We start from the raw sequence: 9,169 nt of genomic DNA, 5'->3' as shown, positions 1-9,169 counted from the left end.
CAATTAAATAGTAAACCAAAATTCAAGAACACAATCCCAAGATCAAAATCTAATAAAAGAATCAAAATATATATTTGTGAATAATAGAAACGTGTAAACTAACTAAAAAATTGTCAAAAGGGTGTTTATAGAATACATGGAAACCCTAGGAAACCAATCCAAAACAAAATTAAACAACTGGAGTCGGTGGCCACCTACGAAGCCACTTACGGGTCGTAGACGGCTCAACATAGGTACCAGACTCCTAAACATCTGCTGGATTCTCTAAAACATCAACCTTCTGGACTTTGCACTGGAACATACGAACCATAGGTGGTACCTATGCATCGTAGGTGTCCATCGTAGGTAGCAGGCTCTAATTTTTCAGCTTCTGAATCTGTGTATCCCAATCTTCTGACACTTGTTCTGCAACCGACTCCACATAGGTAGTACCTACGAGCTGTAGGTGCCCACGTATGTGGTTCTAAACTTTAGTTTTCACTTCTTTTCTCTAGTTTAGCTCCTAAACTTATCTTTCTATAAAACACAACACAAAACCCATCATATCTAACAAAACAACCTAATGTAACTACATGTTTTCATAGTTTTAAGCATTGAAAGTGTAATGAAATCATAACACATCAACAACCTTAACTTAAAATATTTGCATATCTTCAAGCAACACAACACAATTAAACAACACAACGATGCTTAACCAGAAGAATCCTAAGACATCTATGGCAGTTAATCATAAACTTTAAGCTCAAAAACATTACCCTCCCTCTAATCTTAACACTTTAAAACCAACTCTGTGTATCAATAAAGCATAATAATGTGACACAACGGAATCAAGATACGGCATTACATAAGCAACAAATAATCATACATATATACAAGTTACACTGCCCGAACGAATAAGAAGCTAGCAAAACAACTCAAGCGCCATCACATCAAAGAAATCCCACTCACTCAATGGAATCACCCATGTTAATGCAGGGATAATCAAGATACACTCACACTCATAAATAAGTTCTAACAATGTGCGTAGAATACCATAGGCTTGCCCTTATCTTCTTTACTTAGCTTTCAAACAGTGAGGTTAGGATCAAATAGGACTTTATTTGGCTTGTAATATAGGCTTAGGGACTGGTATGGTACATATGGAAATTTCGTGACTAAGCCTCCTCGTCACTATACTTACTTTTAGGGTACACTTATCAACCAACTCTCTTTTATTCTACACTTATTTCTCCCCTTTTTATTCTTTTATTGCAAATTCAGGTTGGGTGTGGTTTCTTTTATTCGTTTTTTCTTTTTCAATTTTTGTACAACACTCAACCCTACTTTCTCTTATTTACCCTTTTTTATACCCACTTCACATTATGAATCCCTATGATAGTCACTCTCAACTTAGGTGATTTGCCTGAGTTGTGGTGCACAATGTCCAAGGAGGACCAAGGAAAAAATAAGTTCATCGTAAAAGTAGAAGGTGAAAGGTGAAATAAGAAAAATAGTCTATACATGATAAAAATAGGGATCAAGGGATACTTATTCACATTTAGAATGTTGTTTAGGCTAAAAGTTGACTAATTTAAAGAATGGCCTATGATCCTTTTCTAACCGACTATCCTACAACCTAGGAAAGACTAACCGAGAAAGTTTTAGATTCAACACACTAAGGGAACAAAGTAGTATCTCACACACATATGACATAGGGTTGCATCACAAGATACTACATATATAGATCATGCAATTGTTAGCTATCATTATAGTGTCCCTAATTCTAATGCCATAATGAGATTCACAATGTTTACACATAAATACACATTACACAGTTCAAAAATAATTTCTTTGGAGGGGTTTCATTTTTCACAACAGTCAAAACAAAGTACATCAACTACCTTACATACTCATTTTTCTCCAAGTTACATAAAAACACAACACAATATGAAACAAAACACAATACGACACAATATTTCCCTAGGCCTGCTAATTCTACTATCATACTGAAGCCAATAAAAAAAAGAAGCACAATAACAAAAATCCGTGGTGATTGTTATAGACCCCTCCCCCTCAAACTAAAAGATTACGCCCTATCCATAATGCATGGAAAATATAAAGCATGGGAATGAGGACATACTTTAATAGCCCATATTTTTTCTGGTCTCTGGACAACTTACAGCTCACCCCTCAAATCGTAAAGACCTTTACGAGTTGTATGTAGCACGTTGTACCCATGTCGGTGTGGGATGATTTGAGTTTTGTTCAAGTTATGATTTGACCTTAGAAGTCTCAAGTAAGGTACGAGTCATATGAATATAAGTCGTATTATCAGTAGTATAGGTTCCAGAAGTTTTGTCCAGCTTATGAGTAGTGGATACAAATCATATAGAAATGTTACGAGATGTAAGATCTGAATTGTACCCTGAATAGTAGACAATCCAAGAATCAAGCCTTATTTTTTGATAGCTTTATAAGTTAATTGGACATATATTAAGTCCTCAAATAGCTCCTATCTCATGAACAAGTCAAAACCTCCCTTAGTGATTAAATTCTTGGGATGTACATAGCTATAGTCATCTTCAAACAATCATAACTTTTTTTATACCAAGATTTTTTTATCGCAATACCACCTATATATATATAATTGAATTAGATTTCCAACGATACTAATTTTTCCTTAATTCGATGTAGGGGTGAAAAGTTATGGCCAAAATACTAATGGATTGTCAAAGTTGTATCGCACACTAGTCAACATATGGGTTGCTAGTCTAACTCGTACCCAAACCATACGATTCGTATGGTATACCCATAACGACTATCAAGAATTGTCTTTAGAGTTTAGTTGAAGGGATTTTTGGTCTTTCCCCCTCTTATAACCCCCAACCAGGACTTATAAACCTTTAATAAGCATTATTTTCCTCTTCTTTCCAATAGATTAACAATACTTGCCTCCTCCCATTATCAAGAACATCAAATTAGGGTTCCTTACCCAAAATTAATCCTTCAAGTACCAATATTCAATATCAAGATTAGGGTTCCTCTTACTAATTCATTCTTTAAGTCTCAAGGTTTAATATCTCTTCCAAGATCAAGAAATTAAAGTTTTCTTCCCCAAGAAAATCAAGAACTCAAGTTTCAATTTCAATATTTCTTCAAGAATTCATCTAATTAAGGTAAGTGGGTGTTCATCCATAGGTCCTTTTCACCATGGAGCCGAAAATCCTTACTTTGGTTAAAAATATGAGTTTTTTCCTTTTATGAAGTTGCACATATTCAAGATGATTTTAAATTATGTATGTCCATGGTAATTGATTCTATTTATGCCCATGGATGGTTTCATGAAAAGTTAAGGTTGTCTCATACTTCAAGTTTCAATTTCCCATGTCATATTCAAGTGAATTTCATGTTAAACCCCTAATTTATGAATTTAGACATGTAATCATGTTGATTTCTTATGTTTAACACATTCTCCTGTTCAAGTTTATGATTTCCACATATTTGATGAAATCTCTACGTTTTGGGTCTTTGAACCATGATACCATACTACAGTTTTTAAGCTTTGTTATCATATTTTATGGTTATTCAGTGCTGGTGGGTTATGAATGGCCGATACCTATGTGTTTCACAAGATTTCCATTTTTCAAGTAACAAGTCAGTCAAACCATAGTTTTATTGTCATATTCAAAACACCATGATCATGTTGTAAGATTCATCAGTATTTCATTTATTTAGACTTTCTCATGATTATGCATCCACTCAGTATATTTAGTTTTTAAATATTTTAAATCAGTTGCTCAAGTATCATGTCAGTACATGGGTTAGCTTGGGATTACTTAAGGTTCTAAGAACCATGTTGCGACCAGGGGTAGTATCGAGTCATGACACATACTTGGGAAGCACTAAGAATCTATATCATGCTCATCCCCATCAGGGGGTATCTCAATTGATGGTTGTGGTGGTGGAGAAGATGTATGACTAAAAGACGCACCTGCCATAATTTCAGGTTGTCGCATTATATCACTTATTGTGTATGCCCTAGAATCGTGTGTGGCCCATTTATGGCCTAGTCAAAAAGAATAGAGGGGTCCTGTGGTCCTCCATCCTAGATCTCTTTGTCCTCACAGCTAGGATTGACTTCTCATCCGTCGCAAAAAAATTAAAATATCTAGGATCGCATGGAGACATAAGCTGGACAACTGGAGGGATGTTCAAAATCTGGCTCTCAGTAAGAAAATGTACCTCGGCTTTCAGTATGGCCACCTCTTCATAAATCTCACCTAAGTCAAGAGCCTCTACATTGCTGAACCGAGCTGAAACTCGACTCAAAAGCATAAATACAAAAATTCAACTCAGTAGTGAACTCCAACATCTCAGCCCAGAGTGCAAACCATATCCTAGTCTTAGCAGTTTTAAGTGTCATTTGAACCCAAGGCCGAATCTACCCATACAACAATGTAAGCTCTCTCTCCATATTCTCAAGTCGCGTATCAGTCACGTCATGCGCCCTATTAAGCATTGTAAAAAATCCTATAGTACCGCTATCAACCCTATGGCTAAATCTTTAGTATTGGTTTGGTGTGACATAAAAGATGCCCAAACTGGCTTAGAAGTAGAAGCCTAGGCTAAATTAGAAATGGCTAGGCCCCTCTCCCAGAGTACTCATCTCGAGTGCATCTCCATGCTCACCTATATCAAACTCATCATGAACACCTGCATTATCAACATCCATTTTGGACCTATCAACATGCTCACCTGAAACTTAGGGACCCTCAGAATGGGCCATAATTACCATCAGAGGTGCACAAGCTCTCTGAGGAAAGATTGTATTGGATGAATCTTTGACCATATTCTTATGTGTGATGCTTGTCGCCTCTAATATCCTATCAACATCTGGGATCTTAGGAACTCCTGCCTCATTACACAATTGATGAATGAGGCAAGGTAAGGGCATAGTAGTCAAATTCCTGAATGCTCTATCATGTAACTCATACCTAATAAATGCTGGAAAGTCGACCTTATATCTTACTACTAGGATCACGACCAATGAAGCTCGATCTCATGTCAATAGATTGTCTATAATAGTCGAACACAACTAGAAATAAACCACGGTCCACCTAAACTTAGCTATAAAATTTAGTGCCACCTTCTTGACTCTTTTTCCCTTAATCCAGGTGGCATTATCTCGCAAGTCAGGAATCAATTTGGCAATATATCTCACCAAATCTAGCCTCTGTATCTTATGATCTAGATCATTCACCACCTTTTTATCCTGTGCAAACCTCAATCTCTGGTCACACTTAGTAGTAGATATTGAGGCTACTTAATATGGACCAAAAAGAACCTGGTGAATTAAAGCCGCTAAAAGATCAACTTGAACCACTCTTACCAAAGTAAACTCTATTTGGGGATGTGTTGCGCCTTTTCCACCTCTAGGTGTGGTCAAAGCAACTATGGCGGCATAGGACGGTAGAACTTTTGAACTAAAGCCTGACTGTAAGAACCCTAGGGTCTAGTCATCCACCTCAAATGGTATCGATCAATGGCAACCCATAGGTTTGGCACCCCTACTATCCCCAATAACTCAATCTTCCTCTCATTGAAAATAAACATAGTAGGTCTACCAGCCTTAATAATGAAACTATCTTTCTCATAAAGTACTTGCATCCCTGTTACACAGTACCTTGAGTTTACCTCAACAGTCGGCATAACCAAGTATGTGTAGTCTCTAAAGCTGGGTCATCTTGTGGTGAAATAGGATGTTGAGTATCCTATTGAGGGAGCTCTATGGATGGTGCTGGAGATGAGGGTACCTGATATGAGGTCTAAGTTATACCCTCTTTAGACTGGGGTACTACTGATTCTGACTGATCATCAAACCTCTTCTCAAAATGGGGTCCTGTGTAATCTCTTCCTCTGCTGTATCAAACTCACCCTTCTCATCAGATGCCTACTCTCTCTCTTTAAGCTGGAGAGAGTGTGGGGATGAAGTCTTAGCTGACTTTATCCTCGGCCTAGGAACTGTTTTAGTTGTAGTTGTTTGGGTTCCAGCCTATGTAGAAGCAGGACAAAAGCCCTACTATGTCCGTGATGGTAGCTGAATGACCAGGGTAGCTGCAAAATGGCCTCATCAAAAGCCTGTCTTTGGCTCCTAGTCCATGAGGCTACTGGTATTTTTAGGATGACCAGGTACTCTTCCACCTAGCCACTATTCTTTGGGATACGTCCAGACGTTTCGACTATTTTTCCGTCTTCATTGAAGCCTTTGGTGCCATGGTACCTGGAATTTTTGAATTTACCAATGTTTTACCATGTTCTCAATTGTTCTTATACTATACACCTACAAAAAAAAGGAAACATGTCAACATTAATAATGGGTTGCCTCCCACCCAACACTTGATTTAACGTTACGGCACGATGTGACTATTTTGCTTACTCAAACTTCACTAGTAAGCCGACGGGTTGCTTCTCATGCAATGCTTGATTTAACATCACGGCATGATGTAGGTACCTTGGTTACTTAGACATCATCAAGGTAGATATTTATCACTAAAACCAACCTTATGTCAGTGGGCTACATCATGGTTCTTTGAACATTGAAGGTGACCTCTTCATTATTCAACCTGAACTTGAGCTTCCCTTTCTCCATATCCACCAATGCTCTGCTCGTGGCAAAAAATGGTCTCCTCATCATTATAGGCATCTCATAGTCAACTTCACAGTCCAAAATAATAGTGTAAAACAAAAGGATAAAGTTGGCTACCTTGACCAAGACATCAAATGATATACTTATGGACTTCTTCATTGTATGGTCTTCTATCAATAACTGCATTACCGTTGGTTCTAGAGAGCTCAAACCCAATTATTTGAACACTTCCAATAACAAAAAGTTAATGCTGGCATCCAAGTAACACAATGCTCTGGCAAACCTAGTGTCCCAACAATGCATGTGATCGTGAATACTCTGGGATCATCCTTTTTTTGTGCTAGAGATTTAGAAGTGATCGCATTATAATGATGTGACCAATTGAGATCCTTAAAACTGACAGCTCTTATCTTTGTTACTAAATCCTTCATAAATTTTGCATATCTAAGCATCTCCTCGAGTGCTTATAGAAGAGGGATGTTCAGACTCAACTCATTCAGCATAACAATGAATTTTTTGAACTTCCCTTTTTCTTCTTCTTCTACTTCAACCTTTAAGGGAAAGGCGGGGGAGGTCATGGAATTGTCTTCATTATCAATTCATCGACCTTTCCCTTGCCTTTATCCTTCTCAATACTACGATCAACATCGATATCTTTTTCTAACTCTTCTTCAGGTATCTTATCAATCTCACCACTATCATTTTATGGATCATCAACAAAAGACATAGGGGGATCGATAGTAGCCTTACACTCTAAGTGGTGGTGGATAAAAAATGACCATCATTCATAGGATTCTATATTGTGTTTCTCGGAAGGGTACCCAGTTGCCCTTGATTTAAGGTTACAGACATTTTTCCAAATCGTTTCTCCAATTGATTTTTTATAGTAGCATATGAATCTACCTTTAGGGTTAACCCAAGAATATCTTTCTTAATCTCCTTAAGGATGACTTTCCTAACCCATTACTAGCTAGGACAACATAGCCTCCATCTTTGACTCAATGTCATGACTGTCTGGTAGAATATACACACCCCCTTCTCCTTGTAATGATCCTTGCATATCCATTTAATGTCCCTCTCTCTGCTCCTATCTTTGAACATATCCCCATAATAGTTTTGACATTAGTTTTTGAGCCTCTTGACTTAAACCCGCCAACTCTCTATCTAGGTATTTTGCCTCTTATTCTAAATTAGAATTATATTACCCTATGAGCCCACTATGTTTACCTCCTAAGAATTCATTATTTCAAATTACTTTGCCAACAACCTAACCTCCATCCTTATTTGAGAAATTTATTACAGCACTGTGTCATTAACAACTCTATGCTCAGTGGAAGGACAAATAACATATGTGTCAGTGACACTCTCAGCCTTCAGAGTATGCCACCCTCAATTAGTGAGAGAGATTTGATCTAATATCTTTGATGCTACCTTCAAACGCAGGCACATGAATGGTCCACCAGTAATAGTATCAAACATAGTTTTTGAACTGGTGTTAAGGGCTCAATAGAAAATATCAAGAAAGTTGCTTCCCGTTATTCTATGATTTATCACCGTCATTAACTTCTTTTTAAACCAAAACCATGCCTCATATATTGATTCAGAGTACAACTGCCTAAAATTTTATATCTCATCCTTTAACTGAAGCATTCTAAACTGTGGAAACAAATGATTGAAAAACTGCCTTTGCAACTCATTTTAAGTAGTAATTGACCCACAAGGAAGTTCCCTTAACCATAATAAAGCTTCACCAGTTAGAGTGAAAGGGAACAACTTGAGTCTGAGAGCCTCCTGATCTACCCTCGTTATAGTGTATGATAAGTATCTACCAATAAAATTAATAAGGTGTATGCTTGCATGGTTGGTGGGCAAGCCCGCAAACACACCTTTCTGGTTCAACAACCGGATCATAGCACGGGTGATATCAAACTTCACATTCGGTGGTAGTGCCAAAGGAATAATAGATCCTTTCTTGGTCGGTTCAACGTATCCCAAGTCCTCATCTGGATCATCATATGGAGGTAATTACTGATAGGCTGGGATTACTTGAGCTCTACTCCTTCTATCTCTATCTCGATTTCCATCGAGGTATGATCAATGATCTATTCCATGTCTCTACCTTGCCAGCTCTGCCTTTTGATCTATAAGATGGGACTTTGTATCCCTCGGCACATTGGCTTTTCTATTCATCTGTTAGTAGTCTGATTTACTGTCTCCTAAGGAACATCATGCGAAGGGGGAGGCACACCATTTGGGTTATCCCGAACCACTTCAAGATTACCTTCTCATATATATTCTATCATCCTACGATTTAGCTGAAGGATTTTTTTAGGCTCAAGATTAATAGAGAGTAGGGGATTGCCTTGACACTTCGTGCTAGGCATACACCGACATATCCCCTAAGAAGAATAGAAAAGTAAAACCCAAAAACTTCAACAACTTTAATCAACAATCATACCATATTCCCCAATAACGGCGCAAAATTTTTAATGAACGCCCAAACTATACCTCCTTATGAGAATAAAACGGTTGCTATCAAAATAT

This window comes from Capsicum annuum, chromosome 1, assembly GCF_002878395.1.
Source record: "Capsicum annuum cultivar UCD-10X-F1 chromosome 1, UCD10Xv1.1, whole genome shotgun sequence".
Taxonomy (NCBI): domain Eukaryota; kingdom Viridiplantae; phylum Streptophyta; class Magnoliopsida; order Solanales; family Solanaceae; genus Capsicum; species Capsicum annuum.
This window is presented reverse-complemented; position numbering follows the sequence as displayed.